The 11055-nt window shown below is 35.9% G+C and overlaps 1 pseudogene; it reads left to right on the top strand.

The window, feature by feature from the left end:
• Window positions 1-8077: 8077 nt before the first annotated feature.
• Window positions 8078-8924, top strand: LOC143647935 (protein SET-like; annotated as a pseudogene).
• The last annotated feature ends 2131 nt before the right edge of the window (window positions 8925-11055 follow it).

Genomic DNA, 11055 nt, shown 5'->3' with positions numbered 1-11055 from the left:
AGTGGTGATCTTAAGCTGTATGTACCTAGTAAAGCATGTTCTTAAACATAATCCATTCCCGTGGGTGTGAACCCATTCTAAGTAAGACATTTTGAGAATGTTTACTTCAGTTAAGGTGTGACCCACCTCATTCAGTATGGGTCTTACTGAAGTCCTTTATAAATGGGATGAATACAGAGAAAGAGAGCCATGGAAGCAAGAAGCTAAAACCAATGAAACCCCAAAGAGAAAGGTGAGACTAGCAAATGTCACCTTGTGCCTTGCCATGTGGTAGAGGAGCTGAAGATCACTGGTGGCCAGTCTTCAGGAGGAAAGCATTGCCTTGATGATGTCTTGATTTGGACATTTTCTTCAGCCTCAAAACTGTAAGCTTGTAAGCTAGTGAATTCCCACTGTTAAAGCCAACCCATTTCACGGTAACTGCTTTAGAAAACTAAAACATATTGTTACCTCACCTCTCTTTGAGTTACTACTTGCAAGGTATCTTTGTTCTATCCTTTCATTTTTTTTTTCTTAATTTTGTCTTTGAATTTAAGGTGAGTCTTTTGTGAACAGCATATAGCCGGTTTATGCTTTTTTTTAATAATTTTGCCAATTTCTGTCATATGATTGGAGAATTTATCCATTTACATATACATTAATTACTGATGATGCAGAAGTTTCTTTTGCAGTTTTGCTATTCATCTTTATATGTGGTATATCCTTTTTCTTTGACAATTCTTCCATGAATGCCCACTTTCATATTCATTTGAGTTTTTGTTGTTGTTGTACCATTTTGAGTACCTTCTCATTTTCCTCTGTAAAACCTTTTCGTATATTTTCTTTGTGATTGCCATGGGATATAAATTTAACATGTTAACTCTATAACAATCACATTAATTTGATAACCAACTTAACTTCAATAGCATGCACAAACACTTTTCTGATACCCTTCCATCTCTCCACGTTTTTTGTGCTTGCTAGAAATTATATCTTTATAATAAATCAGTATGTTGAAAATCATATATTTATCATTACTTTTAATGCATTTGCAGAGTTATACACTAAAATATACAATACAATATTACAGGTATTTATAATTATGATAAGGCAGCATTTATTGGAGGTCTTTACCTCTTTATGTTGCTTTGATCTTTTAGTGCTGCTTGTAGGGAAGGTTTAGGGTGACAAAATCTCTCAGCTTTTCTTTATCTGGAACTGTTTTATTTTCTTCCTCATTTTTTTTTACATGCTGTATGGTGGAGTAATGTTTCATTATTTTTCCATGTGAGTATCCCATTATTGCAGCACCATTTGTTGAATTTTTTTTCTTGTTTGTTTGTTTTTTGCTTCTTTATTTATTTTGGGGGAAGTGCACAGACTTGGAATTAAACCCAGGTCTCCTGCATGGCAGGCGAGAATTCTACCACTGAACTACCCTTGTACCCCCTTCTCCCTAATTTTTGAAAGATAAAGCTCAGCTGATATAAAATTGTTAGTTGGCAATTGTTTGCTTTCAACATTTTAAGTATTTTGCACCACTGTCTTCTTGTCTCCATAGTTTCTGGTGATAAATCAGTACTCTATCTTATTAGTACTTACTATATACCTTGGACATAGCAAATTGCTTTTCTTTTGCAACTTTCAAAACTCTCTCCTCATCTTTGATACTTGACAGTGTACCATTATATATCTACATATGCATTCTAGCTTCCTAGCTGCCAGAATGCAATATACCAGAAACATAATGACTTTTAAAATGGGGACTTTAAAAAGTTGCTAGTTTACAGTTCTAAGGCTGAGAAAATGTCCCAATTAAAACAAGTCTATAGAAAGGTCCAATTTAAGGCATCCAGGGAAAGATACCTTGGTTCAAGAAGGCCAATGAAGTTCAATGTTTCTCTCTCAGCTGGAAGGGCACACGGTGAACATGGTGGCATCCACTGACTTTCTCATGGCTCTACAAAAGGGTCTCTCTGTCCCAAATGTTTCCTCTTTTAAAGGATTCCAGTCTCACCATTCCTTCAATGGGTGGAGACACACCTCCATGGAAATCATCTACTCAAAAGTTACTACCCACAATTGGGTGGGTCACATCTCCATGCAAACAATCAAAATGCTCCCACCCAGTAATAGTGAATGAGGATTAAAGGACATGGTTTTTCTGGGGTCCACCATAGATTCAAACAAGTACAGTATATTTCTCTTCAATTTTATCTTATTTGGGTTTCACTGGGGATTCTTGGATGTGTTTATTGATGTCTTTCATTAAATTTGGAAGCTTTCTGCCATAATTTCTTTGAATATTCCTTCTCTTTCTCTCTTTATTCACTTGCTAGCACTCCCATAATGTGTATATTGATAAGTGTGATGTGGTGGTGTCTCACAAGTTTCTTAGGCTCTGTGCACTTTTTTCATTCTTTATTCTTACTGCTTCTCAGCTGAAAGTATTTCAATTATCATGTCTTCAAATTTATTGATTCTTTATTCTGTCAGCTCCAATCTTCTTTTCAAACCCTCCTGGCAAGTTTTCATTTTAGTTATTGTGGTCTTCAACTCCATTGTTTCTTTTTTATTCCTTTTTTAAAAATTTCTATATCTTAATTGAGATTCTCATATTGTTCAATCATGATTTTCATTGACATCTTTAGTTCTTTCTCTGAGTTTTCATTTACCCCCTTGAACATATCGAAGATCATTTAACAAAACTTTATCCAGTATGTACAAATTCATTTATCTTTCATTCATAGCTTTGGAATTTTTATCTTCTTTCTTTGGATGGGTTACCATTTATTATTCCTTTTTTTTCTTATAATCTTTTGTTACACATTGCACATTTTAATATTATGTGTTAACTCTGGTATTTAGTCATTGAGCAGTCTGTTCCTTAAGTTTGTATACAGATAGTGAATGATAAAGATTTCACTGAGTTGCCAGGAGCTAACAAAAGCAAACAAGCTAGCACAGAAAAACACATTTCACAATCTTTGTAAGTTGGTTCTGTGTTGTCTATTTCTTCCCTTCATAGTTTAGCCCTTCATCAAGAAGATCAGTCTGAGGCAAAAGTAAAAGGCATGAATTTCTCCATCTTTTCTAAGCCTATGTCTTGTTTTGAGTTTATGCTTGCTCATGACCTTAGGAATTCCCCTGATTGCAGGAATCCAAATGCCCCCTCTTCTTCGTATGAAATAGACTTTCCTCTCCTCCTGGGTACTATATTTTATGTCTTAAAGTTGGTAATCCTTTCTCCCAGACCACTTCAGCTTAACTGCTTTTTATGCTGCTTTAGCAGTTGTCCACAAACTGCTTTTGCCACAGTAAATTTCTGGTTGGGTGATCCAGCAATAAGCTTCCTGTTTCAGATTTTCAGGTTGCCACTCAACACATTGGCTCCAGCATATAAGCACCCTTGTATGGGCACAGAAAATGCTCTGCTCCCTCCAGAACAGGGCCAGGAGACCATGGTGAAAGTTCAGGCTAACTCCAGATTGTGCAGTAGAAGGGGTGGGAAAATGGCCGGCAAGGCCACTGTGAGCTTTTCCTTCCATTTTTAAAGCTACATTTTCCTGATTCAGCACTCAGCCATTAACTGTAACACTTTGCCTGTTTTCTGAAGTTTCAAGGAACATGGATCTGCCAGTTTTTGCTAGTACTTCAAAGACTTTGTGGGGAACCCTGCAGCACACTAGAACATCTTGCTCTTCCATTTTGTTTGATTACAAGTTTTTTTTTAATATTTCCATTTGTTGATGTTCTGTATTTGATGAGACATTATTCTTATGCTTTACTTTAGTTCTATAGACATGCATGATGTCCTTTAATTTTTAGAACATATTTACATTAACTGATTTTAAGTATTTGTCAAGTAATTCCAACATCTGCTTTTCCTCAGGCGTAGTTTCTATTGATTACTTTTTTCCTTTGTATGGATCATACTTTTCCGCTACTTGCATGTTTGTAACTTTTTGTTGAAAAACAAACCTTTTAAATAATATAGTGTTACAACTCTGAAAATAAATCCTCTCCCCACCCCACAGGCTTTGGTGTAGCTTCTGGTTGTTATTGCAGTTTGCTTAGTGACTTTCTAGAAATGATTTTGCAAAGTCTGTGTTGTTTTTACACATTTAGTCACAGTATTAGTCAGGGTTCTCTAGAAAAACCGAATCAACAGGAGATATCTGTAAATATGAGATTTATAAAAATGTCTCATGCAACTATGGGAATACAAGAGTCCAAAATCTGTAGGGCAGGCTGTGAGGGTGGCAACTCCAATGAATGGTCTAGAACCCTATAGGAGAGGTTCACTGGCTGAAGAAGCAATGAAAATTCTCTCTTCTCCCTTAAAAGACTTCAACTGATTGGATTCTCTCACTTGTGGAAGACAAAGCCTTAATTGATTGTAGATGTAAGCAGTTGCAGATGCTATCAACTGACTGATGACTTAATAAACCATCCTTCTCATTTATCAGCCAGCCATGAAATATCTTTGCAGTAATTGTTAGGCCAGTGCTTGCCTGACCAAACCACTGGGCACCATCACTGGGGCAAGTTGACACTTGAACCCAACCATTACAGTCACTGAAATCTCTTCTGAGTTAGTTCAGGGGTCAGCTAAAGATTAGGTAGATATTTCCTTAAATGCTTTGAAGCAATTGCCTCTAAGCTTTTGCTTTGTGAGTGGCGCCATTTCCATTTCTTCTTCTTGATTCCTGGACCTATGACCTTATGCTCTGCTGCTCTTGAGGTCTTAGTTCCAAAGGGAGGAATCTTCCACCAGGAGACGCAACAATGATTCTATTGAGCTGGAACTTAAGACTGTCCCCTGACCATATTGAGCTTCTCAAATTTCTGAATCAACAGGCAAAGAAAGGGGTTATTTTACTGTCTGGGGTGATCAATCTTGATGACCAAGGGGAAATTGGACTGCTTCTACACAAAGGAGGTAAGCACGAGTATCTCTGGACTATGTAAGATCCCTTAGGGAAGCTCTTAGTACTACCATAACCCATGACTAAAGTCAAAGAAAAAATGCAAAAACCTGATTCAGGCAGAAATACTAATGGTTCAGACACTTCAGAAATGATGATTTTGATCACCTCACCAGAAAAAGAATCAAGACCAACTGAGGTGCTCGCTAAGTATAAAAGGAATATGGGATAATGGTAGTGGAGGAAACTACTATAACCATGTGACTTATTACAGAAATAAAAACTATAAATGCTATGAGAATTTGGTCGATATTTTTATGAATATGTTTGTGTGTATATATGTGCATATGTGTATATATACCTACATGTGTGTGTGTGTATATATATATATATATATATATACACACACACACACATATCCGTATCTATATCTATATCCATCTATTCTATTAATCAGGGTTTTCCAGGGAAACAGAATATATATATATATATTCTGATATTTATCTTCTTTCTGACTGCTGAAGTCATCAATTCTCTCTTTAAGGCCTTCAACTGATTGAATGAGATATCTCTCATTTTTGAAGGAAATCTCCTCACTTGATGGTAGATGTATTAGCCATAGATGCAATCCTTGCTGGTGATTTAAATCATGAGATATCCTCACAGTAATGAAGTAAGTGCTTGCTTGACCAAACAACTGGATAACATAACTAGCCAAGTTTGACGCATGAAATTTATCATCATATATGTTTCATATATATTTCATGTAAAACTGTTTTAATTTTATATAATATTTATGTTATTAGCCCTAAGACAAATGAGTTATTTTCCAAAAAAAAAATCTGCTGTTAGCTATATTTCACTTATTATTTTATGTTTATATGTTCAATCTTTTAGGCATTCACCATTATATATGGCTAGAAATAGGTATCCAACTTTATTTTTCTCTATAAATTATCCAGTTTTCCCAATATTATATTTAAGTCTTTTCCCCACTTGTCTGTAGTGAGTGCCAATTACATAAAAACAAATACATCTCTAGTAATACAGAGCTTTATGTTTGAACATTTTAGTCCAGTGGTTCTGTACAATGGACACTTTTGCCCCCAGGGGATATGTGGTGACGTCTGGGAGCCTTTTTACTTGTCCCAATGGGGGAGTGAGGGTGTGTTACTGGCAGTGAATCAAGGACAAGAAGTCATAAAACGACCAATTGCAATTGTTTCCCAACACCCCCAAAATTATGTGATTCAAAATGTAAATGTGCTGAGGTTGGGAGCCCTACTCTAGTCTATCTCAATGTCCTATATACTGTGTCTACACTGTGCCTAATTATTTTTATTACCATGCATTTCTATAGTAAATCAACTATTATTTAAGATATGTTTCCTTTCTTTAAAACTGACCACATCAATTCAATAAGATAACGAATTCCTCAAAACACTGTTGAACTGGGCCTCTGGTTGTTTTAGCAGTCTTCATATGTAAGGCTGTTCCTTGGACCTTTGTTCTTCCTCTATATGTACACTCCTTTGTGTTGTTTCTTTTTCAGGAGATTCCTTGATGTATCACTTGTTACTTAGAGAAACCAGATGTTTGCCTGCCTTCCCAGATTAACCTTGATATGTAATGAGTTTTGAGGGCAGTGCTCATTCTTGTTCTTAGAGTACTTTCAGTTGAAGTCCAACCTACTGCTGGAGACAGTCCCCTCTGTTTTGGAACATTAGCCATAGAGCAAATGAACCACCTGTATACCCTGCGTAGACTGTGGATAATGAAAATTTGGAGAAATACATGTGCCCTACTACTACTCAGTTGTAAGTTTACCTCCAATAAAGTCTATATTATACTTCTATCACATAAGTCTATACACCCTAACATGAAATTTAGGTCATTTTCTCCATAAACATGATACCTTTATCACTTTCAAAACTTTCTTATGTCTTTTAAAAGACTACTTGCTTTTTAAAAAATATTTTGCTGATTTTATTAGGTAAACTCCTAGATCTTTTATATATTATATTGCTACCATAAATGTCTTGCTTTTTAATATATTTTTAGTTAATTTTTGCTGATATAGAGGAATGCTTAGTTTGTGTTAATGGGTATTAAACCCACCATCCTTATTGCCTTTTTGTATTAATATATCAGAAGATTGTGTAGCGTTTTCTAAATAAAATAACATAGCATCTATAATGATAGTTTTGCCTATCATCTATCTATCTACCTATTAGAGTTTTAACTGTATTTCCTAATGTATTTTGCATCTTATTGAATCAGTCATAGACTCCAGACTTTAGTACAATATTGATAGTAATGATGATAACAAGTACCTTTCTTTTATGACCACTGCCCCATCTTAATAAAAATGTATTGAAATTTTTTTAATTGAATATGATGTTTTCTATACATATGCCACATAAAGAAAGCACTATTATAGATTTTGTAACCATAAGAGAAAATAATAAGCTAACCATTATATAACAGACAAAGCAGAATAAAGGACCAGAGAGGACATGCATTCAAAACAAGCATTTTTATTACTGTTTTAGTTTTCCAGCTACTAAAACCAATACCGTACAATGGGTTGACTTAATATCAGTAATTAGTTGACTCAGAGTTTCATAGGCTAGAAGGCTTTTTCCCTTTTGGGTCAGTATCTTCTGCTTGGCTGGTAATCTTTGGGGTTCCTTGGCTTTTCAGCACTTGGCAATGCACATAGTAGCATCTTCACCTTTATTTTGTGGGTTCCATTGACTTCCAGCTTCTGGCTGTTCTCCATGGCTTTTCTTTCTGTGACCTTCTCTGTAAGGCTACCAGTAATAGGAAACCCATCCTAATTCAGTTAGGCCATACTGTAACTGAAATAAACTCATCAAAAGGTCCTATTCACAATGGGTTCATGCCCATAGGAATGGATTAAAATTAAGAACATATGCTTTTTCTGTTGTTGTTTCTTTATTTCCTGTTGTTGTTGTTTTGTGCATGGCACATGACACCAAGTCACCACAACTATCATCAAAGAAATAAGGGAAAATCTTGAAAACACTTATCAGGGACAATGAGTCATAAAGAAAAATGAACTGGAGCTACTGCTTAATAAAATATAGTGAATGAGGGAAACAAATAATTCAAAAAATCAAGTTGCTCTGGTTACTGGACTTAGGAGCATGGCCCCTAAATGACAATCTTCACTCCTGCCTCAAATGAAGAAAGTAAAGCTGCTTCCTGCCCCCAGACCAGAGGAAACATTGGCTGCTCTGGACTTGCCAAAAGGAAAAAAAGAACAGCAGAAATCAATTGAACATATTGATGAAGTACAAAATGAAATAGACAGACTTAATGAACAAGCCAGTGGGGAGATTTTGAGAATCGAACAGAAATACAATAAACTCTACCAAGCATTCTTTCAGAAGCAGACAAAATTGATAGCCAAAATCCCAAATTTGGGGGGAACAACATTTGTTAACCATCCACAAGTGTCTGCATTGCGTGAGGATGAAGAGGCACTGCATTATTTGACCAGAGTTGAAGCAAGAAGAATTTGAAGGTTTTAAATCAGGTTACAGAATAGATTTTCATTTTGATGGAAATCCTTAATGTGAAAATAACGTTCTCTCCAAAGAATTTAATCTGAATAACAGTGTAATAAAATGGAAACCTGGAAAGGATTTGACAAGACAAACAAGTCAACACAGAATAAGGCTAGCAGGAGGAGGTGGCATGAAGAATCAGAGAGCTTCTTTACCCGGTTTACTAACCATTCTTATGCACTGCAGATTAGCTAGAAAAGTTCCTCAAAGATGATATTTGGCCAAACCCATTACAGTCACTATTTGGTTCCTATTATGGGTAATGAAGAAGGGGAAGGAGAAGAAAGATGGGGAAAAGATTAATGAAGAAGAAGGATTGGAAGATATTGACTAAGAAGGGAATGAGGATACAGGGGAAGACGATGAAGATGAAGATGATGGTGAGGGAAAGGAAGGAGAGGAGGATGAAGAAGAAAATAACTAATGGAACATTGATGGATTCCAACATTCTTTTTTTAGTTTTTTCGAGTGCCTGGGGGCAAGTTGCATTCTTTTTTATCCCTTATGTGCTCAGTTAACCTGTTTTTGAGGTCCCTTCTCTCTCCTTTACACCATGGTTCTCAACTTATTTGGGGGGAAATACCTTGCTCAGAATACAGTGGGCAAGAATGTCTACCTGTTTCTTTCCAAATTCATTTTTATCCATACCTTTCTCAATGAAAAACCTTATGGAATCAAAACACCACCGTGCTCTGTGAGAAAAAGGAAAAACTTTCTGCTCCCTTCACTCTCCTGGAAGCTGGGTGGTGCTATGCCATTGTGTAGTACTGCATAAAAGTCTAGCTTTTTTTCTGCTTTATCTGTATATTGGACTCAGAGATTACACTGTATCTCTATGTGAACAGGGGCAGTTAGCATTTACCAACATGTATTTGTCTATTTTCTCTTGCTTGAAAAAAGAAAAAAAGACTTTTACAAAATGGAGTTATAGAAGGTCAGCAATGGGTGGATTTGAGAAGTTGAGTGGGTTAAGTGGGCATTTGAAAACATAGCTTCTCCTTTGGCATGTTTAATTGTGATGTTTACTAGACATCCTTGCAGTTTAAAATGACACTTTTAAAATAAAATTCTCTCTTAATGATGACTTGAGCTTTGTCACTTGATGGGGGAATCAGTGGAACCTGTAGGATTTGATTTGTAATTGACATTCCCTACCGTAATTTTATTCCTGTTTATTTTTAAATTTTCTTTTGTTTCACTGGAAAGGAAAGAGCATACTCAATTTTAAACATTAAAAATGCACAAGTTGCTTTGTTACAATAAAACTAAATGTGTACACACACATATAAAAAGTCAAGTTGAACATAAGAATAGATGCAGCCAAAGGGAAAAAATCAGTAAAATAAACAATTTATGGAAGGACTCTTCCTTAAGACATTAAAATGAGATAAAGAGATGGAAAACTGGGTTTAGAAGTAACATTAAAATATTGAACATGAACAAGATTGAAAGGGGTTGTACAGACCTATGTGTCCCACTGATTCACACTAGAAATATGAGTGAGTTCTTGTAAGAATTGCTTCAAAAATAAGATTCTTGTATAAAGAGTGTCTAGGTCTAGGGTACATGCGGAAAACTGCTATTGCATGCTATGCCCATATGTTCAAAAGGAAACCATCCAGCACCACCACAGCAACAGCAGAGGTAAATAATGGGGGGAGGGACAAGAGTTAAGAGGAGGTTTAGATTTCCTATTTGGTGAGGGTGTCTTTATTGGTTTTCTGTCTCTTGGGAAGAAAGAAACTATCTGAAATTGAGAATGTTGATGGACTGTGGACTTTGGGCCCTCTACATGATGCCCGATGAATGCAGGTGGCTGAAGGATGCACTGACAGAGAAGAATATTGGTGAACGATGGTGTATACTTATGAATGAAAGCTGTGCAGCTACAAAAAGGAACAATGTCATGAGGCATGCAACGATGTGAATGAACATGTAGGACATTTGTTAAGACAAAACAAGCCATAAATAAAAAAAACAACAATGGTATGGTCAACTTTAGAAAATGCTTATAAGAAAACAGGGGACTAGACTGTAAGCTTTAGAGCAGACACATTAAGTTTGGAGTGATGATTATTATTTCTGAATTTTGAGAGGCTGTTTTATATATGTAACCTGATATTTAGAGATAAGAATGAAGCTGAACAGGTTAAGGTTAAAGTAATTCAGAACATAGGGGTAAGGAAGACAGTGTCTATATTTTAGAATCACACATACTCTTTGAGACCAATGAAAGAAAGGTTTATTAGTTCTGGAACTGAAATTCTCTGTAATGCATAATCCAATTCAACCTATCCTTATAGCTCATTTGAACAACTGAAACACAGAGAGTACAGATTGAGAAAAAGTCCCTTTAATCCTGTATAGATTATTGTAATGCCTGGAAACATCCTAGAATATATTAACCAGATAATCAAAAAGTATTGGCAAAGTCCCTTAAGGGTGAGAGAAAGACTACAGAACTATTAAACCTTACCATCAGGTAATCCCCTGATATTGTGTCAAACTTTAGGGAAACCCACATCAATAGGCCATGCCCTCGATCATGAGGCTTA

Source organism: Tamandua tetradactyla, chromosome 10 (assembly GCF_023851605.1).
Source record: "Tamandua tetradactyla isolate mTamTet1 chromosome 10, mTamTet1.pri, whole genome shotgun sequence".
Classification (NCBI taxonomy): Eukaryota; Metazoa; Chordata; class Mammalia; order Pilosa; family Myrmecophagidae; genus Tamandua; species Tamandua tetradactyla.
Note: the sequence above shows the minus strand (reverse complement) of the source record. Positions and strands in the feature narration are given on the sequence as shown.